The 22,725-nt window shown below is 39.5% G+C and overlaps 1 pseudogene; it reads left to right on the top strand.

Moving 5' to 3' along the window:
* Nucleotides 1-19,978: 19,978 nt before the first annotated feature.
* LOC127666297 (glyceraldehyde-3-phosphate dehydrogenase-like) lies at nt 19,979-21,730 on the top strand (annotated as a pseudogene).
* The last annotated feature ends 995 nt before the right edge of the window (nt 21,731-22,725 follow it).

Below are 22,725 nucleotides of genomic sequence, written 5' to 3'. Positions count from 1 at the left end.
GTGTATGTGTATGTCATAGAACAATGTGAGGGGAGTGGGTTCTACCACTCTTCTACCACATGGGTCCTGGGGATGGAACTCAGGTCATCAGCTTAAGGGGGAAAGGGTTTTTACCTGCTGAGTATCCTCTTAGCAGCCCTCATGTGAATGTATGAACGTTCACATACATATACAGAAAAGCACAGTTTTGTAAAACAAAAAGAAGAAGAAGATAAAGAAGAAGAGAAGGAGAAGAAGGAGAAGAAGAAAGAAAGAAAGAAGAAAATAAAACCCCAGATTTCTTTTAAGACAAAGGAAAAAGAAAATCAAATTTTCTGATGTTAACAATGATATTGTTTTGGTTAGTAGGGCCATGTTTGATTTTTAACCTTTTTTTTTTGTTATTTTCTATACTAAACATATATTACTTCTACCATGGATAAAATAAGATTTTTTTGAAAGTAGGACACCCACACATAATGGTTCCCTTCTCCTGATTTACATAAATGTGTGATTTTAAGCAGAAACCTATTTGTGTGAAACCCACTTCCTATTACAGCTTGTCACTTCAGGCGGTTATTAAGGAACCTTCCCACCTTCAAGAATATAAACCTATTCCTTTCGTTCTGCAGCCCAAGTTAAAAGGTGGAGAGAGTCCTAACATTTCTTTTCTAAGAAAGAACATCAATTTCAGTACAGACTCTCTACCCAGCTCTGGAAATGTCACAGGGAAATTGTAGTCCTTAACCTAAAAGCTTAAAATCTAAATTATGTGGATGAATCAGTTCAGACTCATGAATAATATGAAAAGGTCTTTTAATCGTAAAAGGGCTGGACAATGAAATGCATCGTTTTTAAGGTTGGCTAATTCAGTAGAAGATGAGATTCCCCACCCTCTTCGGAAATATTTGAAACAGTAAATGTTGCGGTTGGAAATCTTTCAGACAGGGGCGGGGTGGGGTAGGGGTGATGTGGGGTGGGGTGGGGTGCGGGATGGAGCCTCAACTCCAAGCAACAGAAGAGGGTGGCAGGCATAAGCAGTACTGATACTCATTCTGTGAGTCGCATCAAAACAGAGGGTGTTTGCGACTGGTACTGAGTACTCTGGACTGTAATTAATGCACAGGAGCATTACATTTAAGGAGTTCACCCGAAGTATTAGGTTAAACAAACAAATAGACAAAACTTCGTTTCCAAATCACAAACCATCTAATCACGGCTTTTTTTTTTTTTTTAAAGAAAAAGATTTATTTACTATGTATATAAAGTTCTACCTGCATGTATGTGTGCATACCAGAAGGGGGCACCAGATCTCGTTGCAGATGGTTGTGAATCACCATGTGGTGGTTGCTGGCCATTAAACTTAGGACCTCGGGAGAAGCAGCCCATGCTCTTAACCTCTGAGCCATCTCTCCAGCCCCTAATCAAGTCCTTTTGATTCTGGAAAAGACCTTTCACAAATGGCATCCAGACCTTGGAACTAATGCTGCAACCTAGGTGTGTAGAAGAAACTATTTTCCCATGACAGATTTTTTTTCCTTCCCTTAGAGAACTCCATCTATTGGCTAGTGAGCAAAATGGTTTTAAGCGGGCAATCCAGTGTAAAAGTTGGGCCGGTCTGATGTGCTGGACCAGCTGTCTAAGCAGTGTGCTGGCCGTAGCGGGGTAATTTCAAAGGTCTTACGCAGTTCTTCTGTCCTCTGCCCTGCACTGAGATGCAGTTCAGCCATCCGGGGTGCTGTGGTCCAGCCCAGTTCTGGCTTCTGCCCTGGGGATCATTTCTCACGGCTGGCCTTTGAGTTGATTATCCTTCTCCTTTGAGTCTCTTTGGCCCTTGTGTTTTGTTTATTTTCTTATGGCAACCGTTGACTGAAGTGTAGATTGGTACTCTTCAGTGTTTAAGTAGCATTAGGGGAAAGGTCCATTTCCTTTTAATTCTCAACAGCACAAGAGAGATTCTTTAAATTGCTTCCTTGAACTAAATTACTAAATTTTTATGTTCTTACTTATGTGTGATGTGTATGTGCATATGTGTGTGTGTGTGTGTTGTGATAAAGGTGAGGAGAGAAAACAAGTTAATAAAACCCGTTCACTATCTGCTAAGCCTTCACAGGTTTCATAATCGTACCCAACCTTCCTAAATACAGAGTATGAATTGTTCTTTAAATGATTCAGCTTTATTATTTTTGCTTAAATGCATGAATATGTCTGTGTGAGTGGATTGCCATGTATTTGTGGGTGTTTATGGAGGCCAGAGTAGGGTGACAGATCTCCTGGGTTGGAGTTAGAGGCAGTGATGGTTGCTAGGAATCAAACTCATGTCCTCTGAAAGAACAGCGAACACTTCTAACCATGGAGCCATCTCTCCAGCCCCCTTTATAAAAAAATGGCGTGTGTGTGTGTGTGTGTGTGTGTGCGTGTGCGCGCAGGCAGGTATGTCTGCATGTCTGCATGTGTGTGTATGCAGACACTGCACATGAGTATGGATTTCTGAGTCTGGTGCTTAGTGTCTTTACTTTATTAGGGTAAGTTCTCTCGATAAACCTGAAGCTCAGTTTTTGGATAATTTTATCTATTAAAGCTTTTCTTCCTATTTCCCACTCCGAATTTCTTATAGAAGTTCTATGCCAATTTTTCCACGAATGCTTTCTAATTTATCTTACTGAAATGGATCTCTCTTATCATGCCTTAGCTGGCTACCTTTTACAGAATATAAGATTGCTATTAAAAATTTAAGTTATTACCATTAGTATTTTTTCTTTAATAGATTCATTTGGCCCTTTTGATTATGCAATTACTCTAGTTATCCATAACAGATTTTTTTTAGTTCCTGATATTGTTTTTTGCACCATATCTGAATCTTAATATTTGCTCCTACAGCTGTATTAGAAAAACAATTGTAGAAAAGGCATCGATTAATTTGCCTGTTCTGTGCAGTCTCCCGTCCTAATGATTCCTTCTAATAGCACAATATATGGATGCTATGGAGTGGATGAAGAACAGAAGCAAATTCTCTGGGAAGCCAGAATGCTGAGAATGACAGTTCTCAAAAGATTTTCTTTTGTAGGAATATAGCATAAATTTATTTAGAATGGTGTTTGATATATATGTGTACTGGTTTTGTGTGTCAACTTGACACAAACTGGAGTTATCACAGAGAAAGGAGCCTCTCTTGAGCAAATGCCTCCATGAAATCTAGCTGTAAGGCATTTTCTCAATTAGTGATCAAGGGTGGGCAGGCCCCTTGTGGGTGGTGCCACCCCTGGGCTGGTAGTCCTGGGTTCTATAAGAAAGCAGGCTGAGCAAGCCAGGGGAAGCAAGCCAGTAAGGAACATCCCTCCATGGCCTCTGCATCAGCTCCTGCTTCCTGATCTGCTTGAGTTCCAGTCCTGACTTCCTTTGTTGATGAGCAGCAATGTGAAAGTGTAAGCTGAATAAACACTTTTCTCCCCAACTTGTTTCTTGGTCATGATGTTTTGTGCAGGAATAGAAACCCTGACTAAGACAATATGCATACAAGTATATACACACATCTATTACTGGATAGCAGAATGGCCCCTTGGATGTTTTCTTCTGACAGACCTGATTCTGTCAGATAGTTTTAATTTACTCTTTTGATCAAAACCTGTCTTTTTAAAAATTAAACATCTGCTTGCACAATGGCAAGATGGGTGTTACTGACAGATCTTTTTTCCAGTACTCCTGATTCAATATCATTGCTGAAGTGGTAGGATTGGCTATGTTCCCAGTGACACAGACAGCACCCTCCTGTAAATGAGCTGAACCGTCTTCCACAAAAACACATCACCACACATATTATCTCAGTCTTTTCCCTCCAGACTTTTAATTCAAGTGATTTGTAACATGTAAGAAAGTTTTAGAGATTGTACCATATATTGACAGCAACTCTTTGACCATGGGCTCTTTATTTTCTAGTTTCTAAATTTGAATTCACCTGTGAATTGGCTGTATTTTCTGTCAGTAAGACATCCATGGACGTCCTCACCCCTTAGCTTCTGTTAGAGAAAGTTGGCTTGGTGCTTCTGGTCACCCACAGCCTTAGGATGCATACAGTTCTATTGGAAGACTTTTCCTTCCTTGGATCATCACCACCAGCCTTCCTTAGTGTGGCAAACAGCTGAAACCTGGATAGTGTTTCCTTCAGCATTCCCTGGATATCCACATTCTCTGTTCTTAATGTTTGATAGTTTAAGATGGCTCTCATGACTGATGGCTTCAGTCAAGGAAGTCCCTGTTACTCTCACACACACCAGCTTATCTTTCAATTTGGGACTATATTTACCCTGTATTCTAACTTATCCTCTATTTCAGCTCTATTTGTTGGAGTCTATGCTTCAAGACGCCAAATTCCTTCTAAGGCATGCCTTCTGCCCCGTAATTAACGCCCTGGGACATCTGCAGTCATGGCCTTTCATCTCAGCTTCTCATATTGATGTTGACATAAGCATCAGTTGATTGCCTCAGCCCTACGATTCCCCCCTTCACCCCACTCCCCACTCTGTCTGCTTCATCGTGTTATATATATATATTGTTTCATTTGGCTCCCCTGCTCTGCCCCCCAGAAGAGGTTTTTTTTTTTTTTTTTTTTTTTTTTTTTTTTTTTTTTTTTAGACTAGCAGAGTTGAAGAGGAACTTCCATCTCTCCGCACGACTTTTCTTCTCAGAGTAACTGTCTTTTGGATAGTCTGCTTCTTATAGTGCTCTCACCCTCTTCCTCTGTCACACATCTGCACAGCTGTCTCCATCCTTTCTTCCCACCCTACCCATGATGCATCAGGTCTATGCTGGTGCCCTCTTTGTTCTGATGTTGAGTTAGACGGTTCTAAATCCTCATCCTGTTACATATAAGAAGAGTGTGTTTCTTCTGTATCTTTTTCTTTTATTTTTGTCTTCTCAAGTTTTAAGGATCCTGAAAAGAAAACATAGCAGAAACAACAGCTGAGCAGGTTTTGTTTTGGACATGAGATTTTATTTAAGTATATATTCAGTAATCCATCTGGGCGCTTTCATATTTCCCCAAAGAGAACAACTAATTTGACATCAGACTTACACACACCACACCACACACACACACACACACACACACACACACACACACACACACACACACGTGCACATATACCCACTCATGTGCATGCATACACACACACTCGTCTACTTCATAGAAAGAATTACTTATTCTTTCTACTTGCTCCATGTAATTTGCTTCATCTTATGAGTCAGTATAATACTTTTCTGTTAAATGAGGGGGAAAGTGATAAAAAATATACACTCAATCTTCTCCTGTTCATGTTTGTGGGCTTGGGAAAGAATTTCTAGACTTTGTGAGCCCAGGTATATGCCTTTTGGGATAGAGCAATGTTCAGTAGTGGGGTAGAGGGTAGAAAAGTGTACTATACCCTTCACCTCCAAATTAAAATCTTCTGTCCCCAGCACCCTTCCTTCTGTCAGCAGCCTTGAACCATACAACTTGTTCTTTGTTTATTATTGTTTATCTCTGTAACTCTTTGCTCATTTGCTTCAATACCAGGGAGAGGAATTTTGTCTTAGCAACTCACAGAAAAGATGCTGGAGGTCACTGGCACGGTGGAACATGCTTTTAGTCCCAGAACTTGAGAGGCAGAGAGGGAGGTAGATATCTGAGTGCAAGGCCAGCCTGGTCTTCAAAGTGAGATCCAGGATATCCAAGACTACACAGAGAAACCCTTTCTCAAAGAACTAAAACCAAATCAACAACAACAACAATAACAACAAGATGCTGGAGATGTGAGAAGAAATGACATGGCACAGAGTCAGGGATGGGGCACTGGTCAAGCGTCTCCTTCAAGTATTTCCCCCTTATTTTACAGACAATGAAATGAACTACAAGTTCTTGTTCGATCAGAAAAGAAGCTAGCTAGCTGGCTGAACCTTCCCGGATTACCCCTGCTCACAGGTTCTTTAGAATCACCACCAGGCACGACATTCCTCAGCACGTGCTCCTGCGCTGTCTCCAGATGATTGATTTATGACCTGTGGCTAAGTCTCCACAGGTAAGTGAAGACTGAACCCACTGCCACACCCACAGCTTCTAGTCAGTGATAACAATGCCCCCAAGGCACAGGGAAGTTACTCATTATATAGCTCAATTCTCATGGCCAGTTAAGTCATCCCCACCTCTGAATTCATGAAGTGTCCAGTCTCAGCTCTCCCACATTCTCACCCCAAAGGCTATGCTGGTGTACGTATCCTTGCTTCCCTTCTAAATATGAAACTTACTGAGGGCCTTGTGTGTCTGTCTGTAAATTTTTTTTTTTTTTTTGACAAGAACAAGAACCTGGAACAAAACTTTGTCCTTTTAGATAACCCTTTCCTCCAATCGGAAAACCAAAATATCAAGCCTGCCTCTTTCCATTGCAGACCCATTACTTTTTAACTAAATTTCAGTGTTAGTTAGTTCATCAAATATTATTCGTTTGTTTGAGTTTGTGTGTCTCTGTGCAGTCTTACCTATCCCAGAGCTTACTGTATTTGTATAAACCAGGCTGTCTCAATTTTGAGATCTATTCTACCTTTGCCTCCTGAGTGCTGGGAATTATTTCATTAAATTGGCAAACATCCATGGGTACAAACACACAGAACACACATATATTATTGACTGTGTCTGATATGTTTAAAAACTACATGATGCAAAGTACTTTGGAAAAGGCTTATAAACATACCTCTTTGTGTTTAACAGATATATTCTTGGACAGCTAGGTATAAAATCACATCTTATGGATGGAGTAGTATTTAAGATTCAGACTTATGTTTAATATTCAGAAAACATGCCAAATATTGATCTATAAATAGTATGTTAATATTTGGTTTTCTCCAGGTAGAACAAAGTCTTAATGATTTAGTTTACAAAGTATACTCTCTGTTTGACTTTTGAGGGAAGAACTCCCATGCTTGGAATAACTCAGAGGTTCGGTAAAACTTCCCGTGGAGGGAGTTAAGCTGAAATGAAATAATGAAATGAAATAATGCTGTCATGGTTTACTGGGGCGCTGTGGACCAGGAAATGGACTTGATACTGGTGTGTTCTGGATCTTTGAACCCGTTTGAAAGCTCATTTCTCAAGCTTGTGGAATTTCACTTTTCCGTGGGGGCGTTGCTCTCTCCCTCCTGTCTTCATTCATTTAAACCATGCAGTCTAGCTCAGAAACATGGGCTTCCAAATACAGTGTGCTTGACAGGCTGGAAAGCGCCTTGTGTGAAAGGCGTGCCCTGAGCCCCGCCCAGGGGAATGCCACTCATGGTGTAATTCTTTATTGCTGACAGCCTATAGTGATCATTTGCATTATAGACCTGCCCTGTCTTCCCCAAAGTCTGGTTCTATAGACATTTTGGGTGCCTGTCCTCTTGTTCTGCCAGGTATGGGCATTTGTTAGTAAGGTAAGTCTTAATATCTTTGTTTTTATACCTTTTTTTTTTTTCATATCTAGTGAGTTCTGTTTCTGTGTCTCTTGTTGTATATTTTGGTACTCTTGGGTGTGATACGTAGTGCAGTAGTGTTAGTTCCTGAATCTCATTTATTCATTCACTGGCTCTATGATTATTGATTGCAGCATTGAATACAAATATTGGTCAGTGACCCACCATTTTAACTTATGATTCAAATGTCCATATGTGGGACTTAGCCATCTGCATCTTCAACCTCTCAACTAATTCTAAGGAAGGGAATTCATTGGCTGCACTTTTAGTGTCACAGTTATTTAAGATCATTGTTGAGTTGTCATTCGATCATTAAAGGACACTTCCCAAATCTAAGTTATCAGAATATAACTCTTCTTCTCTTTCCATAGAGATGAAATCTGACCAACATGGTGCTGTGTCTCATGTGAACAAAGGATGGACATTTGTGATTTGTAAAGTTTGAATGGCACGGTGGTGTGGGTGGGTGTGGAATGTCGCTATTGGCTCCTGACCCTGAACAGGGATGGCACTGACTGGGAAGCTGCTGAAGCTTTCAGAGGCAGCACCAAACAGGAGGAAGCCAGTCACTGGGAGGTGTGCTTTAAAGTTTCATTGTCTGGCCCCACGTCCTGCTAGCTCTTAGCTTCCTGACTGTGGATACCACTCTGTTCCTGCCATCATAGACTGTACTCTTATACCGTAAGCCTAAGGTAAACCCTTGCTTTCTTGGGTTGTTTTGCCAGGTATTTTAGTACAGCAGCTAGTAAAGTAAGTTATAAGAGTGTACATTTTATTTTATTAGCTTTTCATTTGATTAACTCATGCAAGAAAATATGCAGAGGTGGATAGAAGAAGCTCTGTTGATTGGAAAGACTGAATTTATTGTTTTCTGTTCTGTCTGGACCCAGTGAAAATAGATGCAGATGAATAATCCAACCACCACGGATATTCTCCATCATAATGCATACATTATGAGAAAATCAGGTGCTCTTAGAGTCATTTCAGTCACTAGCGGGACTCCTTATGTCAAGGTTGTGTGAGATCTTTACTCCATGCCTGCATTTCTTTCTCCTCCTCCTACTGCATTTGCCAGATCTGAGACCACTTTGACATTTTCCATCCTATCTCAGGTATATTGTCAGTGTCTGTGGAGAACAGTTCCTTTCTCTGTTCTCACCAGGGGATATTCTCGAGCATCCTTCTCTGAAGCCTGCATTTATTTATTCACGGATTATTTTCCTTTGTGGACTTCATAAAGGGGAGCCAGATCTCTCTTCTGTAGTTACCGTTAACGGCAGTTTGGCCATTTTCTTCAACAATTCATCACTAGAAATCCATTCTGGATGGAGCCCAGCTTTGCTCACTCTACTGGTTGCTCTGACCTCTGTTTATCTTCCAGATTTTGACTTATTAATACCATTTAGAAGCTCTAGGAAGACATGCTGTGCATATTCATCAGGAAAATACAGCCCACACATCCTCATAACCCAGCACAGAGCGTCTCTGGTTTGGATTTAGGTTCAGTGATTTTAATGATGAGTCCTACTAGCTTAGCTTCTGATTTATTGATGGATCATTATGGCGGCACTGCAGGGGATTGACATTCTTTTTGTTTCTGGCTTCCTTTAAGTGTAAACAAACACTAAGGTGATCCTAAAGAAGAGAATGTGTGTAAGCGTACTGTTTCTAAGTCCTGTCAGATTGAGATTTAGATTGCCGAGCATTTGCCTAACTTGCATTTATTTATCTCTGGAGATATGTAGGAAACTAGGAAAGAATGAACATACAATCAATATAAGGCAATTTGGGGGCCCAGTAGATTGGATAAAATTTTATTTGTCAGGAGGAGGCCGGTATTTGATTAACAGGCACAGATGCCCACATTCATCTGTGACACTGAATTCCTTCTTAATAAGTGTTGTCTTCCCTGAGGCTCTTCTTGTTAGTCTGGTCTCCTTGCTCAGATTTCAAAGTTGTCATCCTCAATTCTGGTGAAGCCGATGCTTCACGTGCCTCATCCAATAAAGGTAGGGCGAGAGGAGCATGAGTTATGGATGTAGCATCTCAGGCTTTATCAAGTATGCCTGGAAGAAGGCGTAAGGGTTTTATTTAACTTCATAGCCATCAGATACATTAAATCCCATGAGTCTTGGTAAATTATTAAACAGCTATTGATTTTGTTGTGGTGAACATAGAGATGTATTGACTTTCACCCTAGTCAATAGTTTGTAACAGCATAATAAATCTTGATGTTTACTGAAACATGCATTTTAATCCCAGTGCATTGTATATGTCCATCGCAATGCACAGGTATTTATTTTATGCTGCCTTTGAACATTGCTGCAAAGACTCTTTCTTTCCCCCTGAGGTCCTGATGGTTTTGAGCTCATTTGTTCATCCCTTTTCCCAACCCTCCCTTTTCAACTACCCAATTCTCGCTTTTTTAATTTCCTTGCTTGATAATGGAGGGAGGTACTAAGGCCTTGGAAGAAATCTATTTGTCTTTAATGAGCAAATTGGGGCTCTGTCTTCCTGATGAGCTCCTGATTAATTGCAGAGTGTGACTGCCTGTTTCCATCTGTGATAAGCTTCAATGGAGGAAGCAACCTGAAGACTTTTGCTCTCCAACTCTACTCTACAATGCTTATTGTGACTCTATATACCAGAGTCACACAGGATGAGGAGCCAGGCCTGAGGACCTGCCAACTTAGCTGTAATCCTTTTTCAGTAATGTGGTAGTATAACTCAATAGGAAGTCAAACTCATATTTGGACAAAATTAAATGATACCACACAGACTATAATGTAATGGATATAAAAAAAAAAATAAACACCACCACTGTCCCTTTTGCTAGTTTAAATTCTACTGGTAATGTAATTATCTTCTTGAAAAGCTCAAATCGTTTCTTTATAACTTAGAATATCAAGTGGTTCCCAGTAACTGCTCATTGGCCCTGTGCTGTATGTCTGGTTCTCTACCGTTCTCTTGAGGTGCCTGTGTACTTGGCTCCTCTCTGTACCTTCTTATGTGTGGTTCATGTCTCTTTAAGAAGCTGATATTTCTCAGATACTGTGGACCTTGTGCCCAACTGGGCAGCAGAGAAAACACCTGTTCAATAAATGGGATTTTTCTCTTCCAGTAGAAAAATATATTCCATGTAGAAAGACACTTTGATGACCTGCGAGGAAGGTAAAAATAAAAGAACGAATTTCAAGTAGAGCATCTTGTCATATTTTACATATTTATGCGCACAAACTCCTACACATGTGTATCTGAGGTGAAACAGAAAGCAGTAACTTACTAGGAAGCAATTTGGTAGGGCTGAAGTTCTCAGGGGAATGGAGAGTCTGCCATTGACTTTGCATTCCAATCCCCACAGGAAAATGTGGTCAAAGAAATAGAAAGACATTGCAAACATGCAAAAAAAAAGTAATTATTTTTCATGGAAACAACTGTACTGAGTGAGCAGTGTTTCTCAGCATCCACTGTAGTAATCAGGATGAAAGGCAGATAGTAAAGATGAATGGCAGTAACCCAGAATGCTTTTAAAAGATGGTTACTGTGACCACTACCCCGAGGAATGAGCATCCCAACGAAGCAGCATCCAGATCCAATGGACCCATGGGCATATCTGTAGTGGATTGTCCTGATTATAGTAATTGATGTGGGGAGGGAGAGTCAGCCTACAAGTGAGGACCACTGTCACTGTGTGTTGAGTCCTGAACTGTGTAAGTATAGACAAGGTGAGCTGGGCAGCAGGCCTGCTGTTCTTCCTTGACTGTGGGTGTGACCAGCTGCTTCAAGTTCCTGCCTTGTCTTCCCCACAACAATGGACAGTGATGTAGCATTGTAAGCAGAATAGGCCCATTCTCCTTCAGATGCTTCTATTGGGATGTTTTATCACCAATGAGGATAAGTAATAGCTCCTACCAGTTCATGAATATTTAAAGCTTATAACTCAAAAATGAGATTTTAAGTTCCCATTTTCTGTTTGTTTGTATGTGTGTTCTGGACCATTATGGGTCTTAAAAATACCACATCAACATGACTTCTCAAACGTTACATGGGAGCATAAGAAAAGTCACTCTGAACTTAAATACATAGATTTTTATGTATTTTATATGGTCAAGACTGGTCTTCATATGATGTTTTGATTTCTAATGTAAAGAGAATTCATGATTCATGAACTTCAGGTGGAAGAATAGTATTGGCCCTGAAGAACTGAGGAATAATTGGGAAATTTCTAATGTCTTGTTTTTCCATACTATGTAAAAATTTAGGTTACAAAATATATATGAACAAGGTACTTTTTGTTCTTGCTGAATTTCTGTAGGAATCAGGAGAAGATGTATCTCTAAAACATGTTATTGGCTTTCTTGTAACAGACTCACAAACAATTTTATTCATGGTTAGAGACTGAATTTGAATTAAATCTTCAAGCACATTGGTGTTTTGTAGGAGCAAGGCATTTCTTACTTTGCAAGTATCTGCTCATTGTTAAGGAAAGTTAATTTCCTTAACAACCAATCTCATGGTGGGCTTCATTGCCTTGTCACAATGTCTCTATTGGCTTTCAGAAAATTGTATAAGAAACAAAGTTCAAGTTTGATACACCAAATATCAAATTATATGTTCTTGCTTCATTTGTTTCTCAGCCTCTTCTTCTTGCATATCCAATGCTCTTAGTCATTACATAAATAGTATAACTATATGATAATTTATGTCATCTTCTCTTCTTGTTAAGTAAAAGGAAGATTTTGTTTTGGGTAATATAACTATAACCCAGTGTGCAGTTATATGATTAAAACCATATTAGTTATATGTTTAATTACATGCTGAGCTGCCTCTAAAGCTTAGGCTAGCTTTGAACTCTTGACCTTTCTGCCTCTGTTTATTGAGTTCTGGCATTACAGGCATTTATCATCATGTGTGGCTGCTACAGGACCTCTATGTTACATGGAGGTGACTTGTTTCTGCAGTCAATTTTTTGCCTAGATATTCTTGCTTTGAGACTTCTAGAAAGGGTGCCACTGGACCATCTAATTTATAGATCATTTCTTTCCTAAGGTATCTATATGATAAGAACTCTATGTAGCAGAAAGTGGGGCAGCAGTCTTTTATAGTATAGAAGAGGACCAGCAGTAAGGCATCATGGAAATGACCTAGGGCTGGATAGGCGAAGTCTTGGGTTCCTCTGTGTGCTGAATCCTAGTTGTATGACACTGTGTCTAGTATACAGAATGTTCCCCTGAGGCTTTTGGGTCAAAGGTTTAGTTGGAATTGAGAGGTCATTATATCAAGAAGATACAACACCATTACTGGACTAATCTGCTGACGAATTAGGAATACAATTTTATTGTTGGATATATTCGAAATGGAGCTGGGCACTAGTGGGAGGAATGATGTCACCGAGGTCAAGTCTTGAAGGGTGGAGCCTGTCTCTAGTCGCTCCACACCTTGCATCTGGATTCCATGAGCCAAGCCGCTTTTCTCTGTGACCTTCCTCAGTGATGCTTATGCCTCGTCACGGACCTGAAAGAAATCAATTCAGCTATGAACTAAAACATGATAAGAACATGAAACAAACAAGTCCTCTTCCCTTAGATTGTTAATGCCTAGTGGTTTTTTTTTTTTTTTTACAATGATGAAAACTAACTAACATATGTTTTAGATGAATGATATTATGTACCTGGACGTAATTTCTGAATGATGATTATGGGTGTTCATGTTGATGAAGGGTGAAGATAGGAACGCACTTATCAAGCACTTAGGAAGGCCAGGTAGTGTTTCAGTGCTGAGTGGTGAACATCTTGTTGGAGTGGGTGCTGTTTTTCTTATTTTAAATATATTGAAAGTAAATCATAAAAAAGTTTAATATGTTCGCATCATGCAGTAGAGACACATTGGGATCGTGCAGCTGACATTACTACTCTTGCTTTTCTTACCAATAATGGCCCAGGTCCTTTTGAAGTCTAGAGTTCTATTTTAGAAGAACATTTCTGAATAAATAGATAAAACACAGTTCAGAAATGATATGTTCCAATATCTCAGAAGGCCATTCAGTAAACATGAGCATAATTTAACAGTTTATGTATCAAATTCTCTATCTATCCACTCATTATTTGTTTTAAATGTATGCTTAGGAAAAAAGAAAAAACCTATCTAGGCCACTCTCCAAATTTTGTTGCCTAAGTAATGGCTGCTTAGAGAAGTGGCGATTACAATCCATTGCAAGGCACCACTTAGCAATAGTCTACCCTATCATTTTCAACATCTTCATCTTTCAACATCTTCAACATCTTTCTATATCTTCAACTGGTGCTGGTGTCTTCATTGAAAATGATGGCAGGATGTAGTTTCTTTTCTTGTTGCTACGATAAAATACCTGCCACACGGAAACAATAAAACCAAACCAAACACTTAGGGAAAGAGGGTTGACTTCCATCAAGGCAGGGAAACTTCCAACAAGGCAAGATTCACCTGGACATCCAGGTGGCTGGATGGTGACTTCATCCACAGTCAGAAGGTGGAGGGCAAAGACACTGATGCTTAGTTCACTTCTGTTCTTGACTCGGTCCAGGACTGCAGCCCACATTTATTGTGGGTCTTCCCACCCTAGTTAAATTAGTCTAGAAAATGCCTCACAGACACACCTAGAGAATGGTTTCCATGAAGATTACGAGTCCCATCAGTTGACAGTAAAGATTAACTAGCACACAGCAAAGTTAACTTACTAAAGCCCTGATGGTACATGATTGTGTTGTTTTATCACTGAATGGACTTATCTGAGAAATACTAAGTGCTGTGAGGGATTGATCCCATTCATTTTTATATTGTATTTATTCCTGGCGTATCATTTACAGGTCCAATTCTGCTCCTTCTTTCCTTATCTCCATCATAGGGCCTCCTATTATGTAACGTGACAATCACTTCTGCATGAGCTGTCTATGCACAAAGCCTTGTATATTGTGCCATCATATCTGTTTCTGCAGCCTCTCATGAGTCACACATTTCCCTTTAAAGGGCTTGTGTGTTGTTGGAATGTTTCCTCCTGGGGAATGGAGGATTCAGGTCCAGGCAGAGAGGGTTGCTGTAACAGCCAGTTTTGTTAACTGAGAACTTTGGCTTTTTTCTCATGCTGTGGTTATGAACATGGTGAACTCACTTATGGATGTAATAGTTCCTAGACCTGTCTGGGCAGTGTTTCTTAATACTTGGGTCATGACCCCTTGGCGGTTGAACAACCCTATCATAGGATTTACATAAGACCAACAGAAAACACAGATATTTACATTAGGATTCACAACAATAGCAGAATTACAGTTATGAAGTAGAAATAAAAATAGTTTTGTGGTTGGGGGTCACCAGAGCATGATGAACTGTATTAAAAGTTCACAGCATTAGGAAGGTTTAGATCCGTCACGTCTGTGATAGTCCTTGAAAGGAAGAGGTCTGGACCTTGCTGGCTCATACTTATAGCTTCAGTGGACTGTGAATGCCACTGGAAATTTCAGTAACCACGTGAAAACAAGCTAGGAAACTTGGCATTTTTGAACCCGTGATGAACATACATCTAAATGTACATATTTTGATAACAGAAATTAAATGCAGAAGCTTGAGAAAGCTGTGATAAAATTTTGTCTAGGAAGAGAGAGGCCAGGACAAGAGTTCAAGTTGGCAGTGTCTGGAAGCTGTAAACATTTGTGGAAATGCCTGGGCAGCACACCCAGCTCTTGCTTCATAGCAGTTTTAAACAATATTAGAGGGAAAGTCTTCCAAAATATTCTATTTAAGTATAATTTATGGCAATAAACCCAATGGTTTATTTTTCCCACAGGAAGCAAGGAATAAGTATGAAAGACTCCGACTAGAAAGGAATTCACATACAAAGAATGTGAGTCTATTGAATAAGAAGATGGACCAACAATACTTGAACAAATGATCCATGGCATGCTGATCATTATGGTAACCACTTATTACCTCTAGGCCTTTACATGAACTTATTAAGACAATAAATAACTTAAAAGCACTTCTTTGTGACAGCCACAGTAGAAGTGAACAGCAGCTACATATACTGGGTACCATGTTGAAGAGCACTGCTCTTCATCTTTCAGACTGCTCTCTGTGGTGGATTTTTCTTGAGTTGCATCATTAATCAGTAGAAAATGAGCTATCTCTAATCTATTGGGAAGTAAGGAGTCACCTGTGTTATTGATTAATAAGTCAGCAAGTAGACTCTATGCATAGCAACAGCAATACAGCCACTATGGTTTGGACCCTAAATATTTCTTGACCTAGGCTCAGATGCTCAGAGTTTAGTTGGTCGCCAGGCTGTGCTGTTCCTGGAGCTGCGGAACCTCTACGGGTAGAGGAGAAAAAAAGCTAAGCTATCAGTCCATATTCTTGAAGGAGATGTTGAGACTTGAACCTCTGACTGCCTGTTTGCTTTCTGATGTCCATAAGACACACACCTTTCTCTAGCACAAACTTCTCCATAATGGGCAGCATGGCCACAGGCCCAAAGTGACTTGGAACAGACTTAAGTCTCTGAAACCATCAGCTGAAATCAGACTTTCCTCCTTTCTTGGGTATGTTGTCCCCATTACACGAGCTGACATAATCTGGATGAGTTCTGGGGAATTATTTCTTCTAGCATAATTGCTAATCTTTATGTAGGGTGTGACGATGGGACGGTTGGCTTCCTTGTCTTTCACCGTCATATGGGATCTTGACTCTTGAATTATATGGGATCTTGACTCTTATGTGAATTTTATGGGATCTTGACTCTTGAATTATATGGGATCTTGACTCTTATATGAAGTTTAAAGATTTGACTTTCCCCTTTGTCTTTGCACTTTGGTTTCATATGCTGCAACTTTCTTTAGAGAGTCCACACTGACTGTCGGGATTGGTCTAGGGCTATACAGACCTTACCAGCAACCTCAGGGGCAAATGCCTTAGTCTCCTTTTCTGTGTAAAAGTGCCTGTGTAGATTTCCTTGTCTGCCTCTAGCTAAGTCTCACTTTCAGGAAGGAATTCTCCCTGAGGATTCTTTCACTACAGAGAAGGATGGCCAGAGCCGCCCTAAGGCGTGAAATGGTTGCTATATAAATATATAAAAGAGCCTTAGGAGAGATGGAAAGGGGCTGCCACAAGTGTACATTTAAGTGCTCATATAAAAAGCAAAGCACATGGGATGGATTTAAATTATAGAAAAGAAGGTGTGGAATGGATTTCTAGAGACGTTGAATGGCTTGTAACATTTTTGCCTGGAGGAAGTTTTTAAAAATTCCTTTTACAGTTTCATACATATGTATAATGCATTGTGAATATATCTAGCCTCCTCCCTCTTTACCCTTCTTCTCCTCCTTAACATTTCTCTCCTATTTCATGTCTTGTTCTCCCTCTCTGTCTGTCTCTGTCTTTCTTTTCCTGCTGCCTCTTCCTCCTCCTCTCTACAATGAGTTTGATTACACTTGCTTTTGTAATTGGGTAAGGAATCATGGGTAAGGAATTACTCAAAAATTTCAGGCAAGAACCATTGCTTACACCACTTAAGGAAATGGTGCCACTTTCCCTGGCAACTCTTTTCCTGTCAAAAGCTCTTCAGTGGAGAGTGATGCCTCTGGGTGGCTTCCCAACCCATAATGGGGCATTGATGTTTTAGTCAGAGAAATGGGATGCTTGCTGAAACCTCTCATGTGGCCACTGGTGACCATCCTTCATGTAGACTTGTGTTTGGCATCAAGCCTGGCACAGACGTGGGGCCTGGATTTCTGGCTTCCAGAAGTACGAAAGAACAGATTTCAGTTATTTTTAGCCATTAATTTTGTGATAATTTGCTATACCAGCCATAGAAAACTAATATAGACTTCATCTGCATATTTCCCAAGCCATTTTAAGAATGATCAAATAAGGGATTTATATAAAATACAAAGTACAAGTGACTTAAAAGAGTTTCCAAGGGTTTCTCAAAAACTTCTCTGGTCTCTGCCTCCCTTTCTCATACATGATCCTCCGGCATAACCAATACATTTATCAATACTTGCTTACTTCCCTACGTACTATCTGTTCTAGCTCAGTTTCTTTGAAATTGCAGCTATTACTGTCTGTAAAGTTCTTGGCGGCAGGGCTGTCACTGTAGCTTTGGATGATGTGAAATTCTGATGGGCCTCAGGGATGGGTGAACTGAGTTTACTGCCTCACTCCCATGCCCTCACCTGCATCTGAACCATGTACTCATTATGACCCTGATTCCCCATCCCCATCCATTCAACAATAAGCTACAATAAATTTAGGTTTTAGCAACAAATACGTTGGTATGTTTTAAAAGTACAAATGATACAAAAAGCTGTTTGTTGTGGTTTGAGTGTAGAATATTTCCTGTCATGGTAAACTGTATCTCCTCAAAATATAAGTCAAATAAACCTTCCTCCTTTTAATTACTTCTTGTCAAGGACTCTGCCACAGCAGTGGCAGAAGCAGTACAATATTCATGGAGAGATCTTATTCCCATTCCAAATCCATTCTTTGCAGTTATCCATTTATAAAATTAAAGAAAATGGTTCCATTGTTTCTTTCTGAAAATACATTTTCTCATAGAAGACCGTGCAAGTCGACTGTGTCTATACCTACTTATTTACCATATATCACTTAATTGCAGTCATGAGATTATGAGCCAAGGGCCCAGTTAAGCTATGCCTACCCTCCTGACCAATTGAAACTTGAAGGTAATAGATACCTTAGAGCTTAAGAGCACCAAGGTCATGATAATTATTCAAGAATAGAAAATTATAACAGAAATCAATCAAATTGGTAAAATACAAATATACAACAGTATGAAACATGTTTTCTTTCAAGATGTCTCTTCAGAATTATAAAATATATCTTGTTATTTTTCTTCTAAATTTCTAGGTTTTCTTCTAGAAGTTTAAAGGTGTGACCCCTTGCTCTTGTCGGATTGTCATATATTTGCTTCCCATTTTTCCTTATGGTGTTTTGAGTACAAGGATAATTAATCTTATGTGACTTAATCCAACAATCTGCTTCTCTTATTGGTTTCTCAATTCTATGTATTTTGCTCTTGAGCTCTCTTTTAAGTTGATGAGGGAATTCGGTTATTTTATGATTTCCTTTACATCTACATCCTAAAGCCCTTTAGAGATTTCTGTTGATATAATGCATGAATGTAAATATATGTATTTTCCTATGACTATTCAGTTATCTCTACACTATATAATAAAATATATATTTAAATGTATATCCCCAGATGTTACCTTTATCATTTAACAAATAACCATGTAAGTTGGGATATTTTTTTGGAATTTATTGCAGACTATACAGTTTTAATTTTCAATCATTTATAAAATATATGCTGGTTGGTATGTAAGATCAATTTTAGAGATTTCCCAGTTATTATTTTTAATAAGCTATTATTATTAATTTTAAAATTAGCTTATATATTTTAGAACAATATTTCTTTTTCAATTTTCTTATTGGAATTGTTTATGAATTAATTTTATCAAGTTGCATAAGGAAACTTTGTGTATACTTTTTGTAACTGGAAAACACAGTAAGTCTTTTCATGTGTTCAATGACTTTGTGGTTGGCTTCAATTGTTCAGAAATATATACTCATCTTTTCTTTGTTTTGAAGACTGCTTATTAGTTTTATTTTCAGATATTTTTGCTCCTTATATAGGTATTGTTATTGCTATTGTAAATAAGTCTTTCTATTATGTTTTCATAGTAGTGTTACTTATACATATGAAAAAATAGTGTTTTCTGTACATGTTATGTATATGCATATTACGACCTAGAATATTGTGGATGTCTACCAGAGGATGGGCTCTGAACCTGTCGTGAGGTCAGTCACAGGGCTTGCCCCAGTTAGATAATGCCTTAGCACAGAGCCAAATAATAAATACAGAAACTCAACCAGTAATTGTACTTTGTAATGAAGGCTCTGAACAGAATGAAACATGTTTACTAATATAGCATCATTACTTACATGTGTCTATCTACTCAAATTATGAAGACTTTGAGCACTTGAAACTTTGTTGCTTTAGTTATGTACATGTTCCAAGAGTCCAGCAAATGCCTGGAAAACAAAGGCCCCAAATCTTTATTGAACTGAGTATTACTGAATTTTCTTGAGCTTTAGACTAATCATGTTTTGAGTTCATTTGTCACCATGATTATGCAGCCCATAGGTTCTGTTGTTGGTTTTGTTGTTGTTGTTTTGTCGGAATAAGTCCACTATGTGCATGCAGTGCCTCAAGAGGTCAGAAGAGGGAACTGGTCTCATCAAACTTGAATTAGAGAAAACTGCAAGCTGCCACATGGATACTTCAAATCAAACCAGAGCTCTCTGAAAAAGCTACTGGTTTTTTAACTGCTCAGTTATCCTGAGGCTTCCCAAAATTTCCAATGAACTCAAACACATAATTTCCATTGATATATTATCACAACCCTGGTGTATGAAGTATCTGGAAAATGGCAGTCATAACTTTCATCCAGAGCATCCTTGCACGTCTCAAACCATGCCTGGTGCTCTGAAGCAGCCCTATGTGTGCAGGTGAGACGACTCAATGACCCTTTTGTACAATTTTGACTGAAGTGTTAGAAGTTAAGCTTAGGCTATTAAGCCTAGTTTCAAGCCCGTCCTCTGGTTGGGGCAGGTGTTAAGATTTACCTCTTTAATAACACCAGGAAAGCAAGAAGACACTATAATGGAGAAAATTCTGTGTATAGGATTTTCAGCAAAGGTTAAATACAGAATTGAAGGTTTATTATGTGATGTGTATGTAATATATATATATATATACACACACACATATATATGTATATATTAGTTTTGGAGAGAGTTTATGTTCATTTATAAAAATATATAATATGCAGCAAAGTCCTAAGCTACAGAAGAAGATGGCAAGAAACAGAGACAGAGCAGAGCTGGAGCCAGTGGCCGACTGCCCATGAGAAGGCACTGGTTTAGTCTCTCCTCTGTCATAAAACATATTGAGTATTATTATACTTTATAGTACTAGAGTTTTAAAAGTTCTAACAATGGCACATGTATATTTCATGCCCACTCTGTTGCAAGAATCTACTTAAGCTTTAATTTAATCTTTGTAACAACCTGATAAAGTGGGTAGTGGTGATATTCATTTTTATAGAACAGCTATTGCTAATGTAGAGACAGGAAGACAAATTACTCAGAGGATTCTTTTAAAGACATCACTGTGTCACATGATTAAGAGCCTTCTTAGGATCTAGACAGTGGGTTCTGCAATGGATTTCTTACGTCTTATCTTTAATATCATCTATGGATCTGATGGCTCCATGCCAAGCTCAGAATGATTCAACTAGGTCAATACCACAAAGAGGTACTCTGGTATAGCATCGTTTGGGGTGGATTTTAGAAGAGAATATGAAATTTGCAAACCTTTAGAAAATTAAAACAAACAAACATGTTTTCTAATAGCAACTGGTGTCTCCGGGATAATTTCTAACTTTGAATTAGATGTATGGCCAAGGTGCTGATTCTAAGTCAGGGATCTTTTGCCACATAAAAATAACCACTAACAAGTGGCATCTTCACCACCATGGAGAAGGCTAGGGCTGACTTGAAGGGTGGGGCCAAATGGGTCATCATCTCTGCCCTTTCTGCTGATGCCCCCATGTTTGTGATGGGTGTGAACTGTGAGAAATATGACAACTCATTCAAGATTGTCATCAATGCATCCTGCACCACCAACTGCTTAGCTCCCCAGGACAAGGTCATCCATGACAACTTTGGCATCGTGGAAGGACTCATAACCACTGTTCATGGCATCAGTGACATTCAGAGGACTGTAGATAACCCCTCTGGAAAGCAGTGGCATGATGGCTATGGGGCTGCCCAGAACATCATCCCTGCATCCACTGGTGCTGCCAAGGCTGTGGTCAAGGTCATCAGAATTGAACCGTAACCTCACTGACATGGCCTTTCATGTTCCTATCCCCAATGTATCTGTTGTAGATCTGACATGCAGCCTGGAGAGACCTGCCAAATATGATGACATCAAGAAGGTGGTGAAGCAGGCACCTGAGGGACTACTAAAGGGCATCTTGGGCTACACTGAGGACCAGGTTGTCTCCTGCGACTTCAACAGCAACTCCCACTCTTCCTTGATGCTGGGGCTGGCATTGCTCTCAAAGATAGCTTTATAAAGCTCATTTCATGGAATGACAATGAACATGGCTACAGCAACAGGGTCATGGACCTCATGGCCTACATGGCCTACAAGGAGTAAAACGTGCTGGACTACCCACCCTAGCAAGGACACTGAGAATAAGAGAGGCCCTCAGTTGAGTCCCTGTCCCAACTTATCCCCCAACACTGAACATCTCCCTCACAATTTCCATCCCAGACCCCCATAATAACAGGAGGGGTCTAGGGAGCCCTCCCTACTCTCTTGAATACCATCAATAAAGACACTGCACCCCCCCCCAAAATAACCACTAACTTCCTTATCTTGAAATGATGGTCCAAGATGGATGAACTGAGGTATATCAGTCAGTTATGCTGTGCTGTATTCTGGAAGCAAGTAAACCCTGGACTGTATTGACTTTGCATCTTCCTCAAATGCCTTTTTATCTTTCTTTAAAGGCTAACATTTCTGAGAGCTCTTCTCCATTACACAGTCATGGCCTGGGATAGGAGACTTCCAAGGTCAGTCTCCAGGAAAAGAACAAAGTTGGTTGTGAAACCTACTCTTGCATCTTTCCGATGGGGCACGTTTCTGCTCATGTTCTGTGGACAGGAATCATCACATATATATATATATATATATACATACATATATGTATATATATATATATATATATATATATATATATATATATATATACTTAACAAGCTGTCTTAGTGAGGGTTTTACTGCTGTGAACAGACATTATGACCAAGGTAACTCTTATAAGGGACAACATTTAATTGGGGCTGGCTTACAGGTTCAGAGGTACAGTTCATTATCATCAAGGAAGGAACATGGCCTTGTTCAGGCAGGCATGGAACCAGAAGAGCTGAGAGTTCTACATCTTCATCTGAAGACTGCTAGCAGAATACTGGCTTCCAGGCAGCGAGGATGAGGATCTCAAAGCCCACATCCACCTATTCTAACAAGGCCACAACCACACCAACAAGGCCACAACCACTCCAACAAGGCTACACTTCCAAATAGTGCCACTCCCTGGGCCAAGCATATACAAACCATCATACAAGCCCTGATCATCTATGCTCCCAGAGAAT

The sequence above is a fragment of the Apodemus sylvaticus genome, chromosome 15, assembly GCF_947179515.1.
Source record: "Apodemus sylvaticus chromosome 15, mApoSyl1.1, whole genome shotgun sequence".
NCBI lineage: Eukaryota > Metazoa > Chordata > Mammalia > Rodentia > Muridae > Apodemus > Apodemus sylvaticus.
The sequence above is the reverse complement of the archived record's forward strand: the minus strand, read 5'-3'. Positions and strand labels throughout refer to the sequence as shown.